The following is a 794-nucleotide window of genomic DNA, read 5'->3' as shown; positions in this document are numbered from 1 at the left end:
ACCCAAGCACCAAAGGATATACTTTCTACTCAGCACCCCATGGAACCTTCTTTAAAATCGACCATATATTGGGGCACAAAATAAACCTCAACAAATACAAAAAGATTGAAATAATTCCATGCATTCTATCAGACCACAATGCAATAAAGCTTACAATCAACACCGGAAGAAGCCCTAATCACCACATGAACACATGGAGATTAAACAACACACTCCTGAATGATGAATGGGTCAAAAGAGAAATTAAGAAAGACATAAAAGTATCCCTGGAATTAAATGAAAAGGACAATACAACATGACAAAACCTCTGGGACATGCTGAAAGCAGTCCTTAGAGGGAAGTTTATAGCTCTAAGTGAATACATCCAAAAAAAATTGGAAAGAACACAAATAAATGACTTAATATTGCAACTCAACACACTTGAAAAGCAACAGCAAACAAAACCCAAACCCAGCACACAAGAAGAAATAACAAAAATCAGGGCAGAAATTAATGAAATTGAAACAAAGAAAACAATACAAAGAACCAACAATTCCAAGAGCTGGTTCCTTGAAAAGATAAACAAGATTGACAGACCGCTAGTGCAGTTAACCAAAAGAAAGAAAGAGCACCTCCAAATCAAAATCAGAGACGAAAGGGGAAACATCACAACAGACACCAGAAAGACAGAACATTATAAAGAAATACTTTAAAAACCTATATGCTAACTAAATTTGAAAACCTAAAAGAAATGGATGGATATCTGAAGGCATGGGAACCACCAAAACTAAACCAAGAAGAGATTAACAGCTTAA

The sequence above is a fragment of the Nannospalax galili genome, unplaced genomic scaffold (assembly GCF_000622305.1).
Source record: "Nannospalax galili isolate Female #2095 unplaced genomic scaffold, S.galili_v1.0 scaffold632, whole genome shotgun sequence".
Taxonomy (NCBI): Eukaryota; Metazoa; Chordata; class Mammalia; order Rodentia; family Spalacidae; genus Nannospalax; species Nannospalax galili.
Note: the sequence above shows the minus strand (reverse complement) of the source record.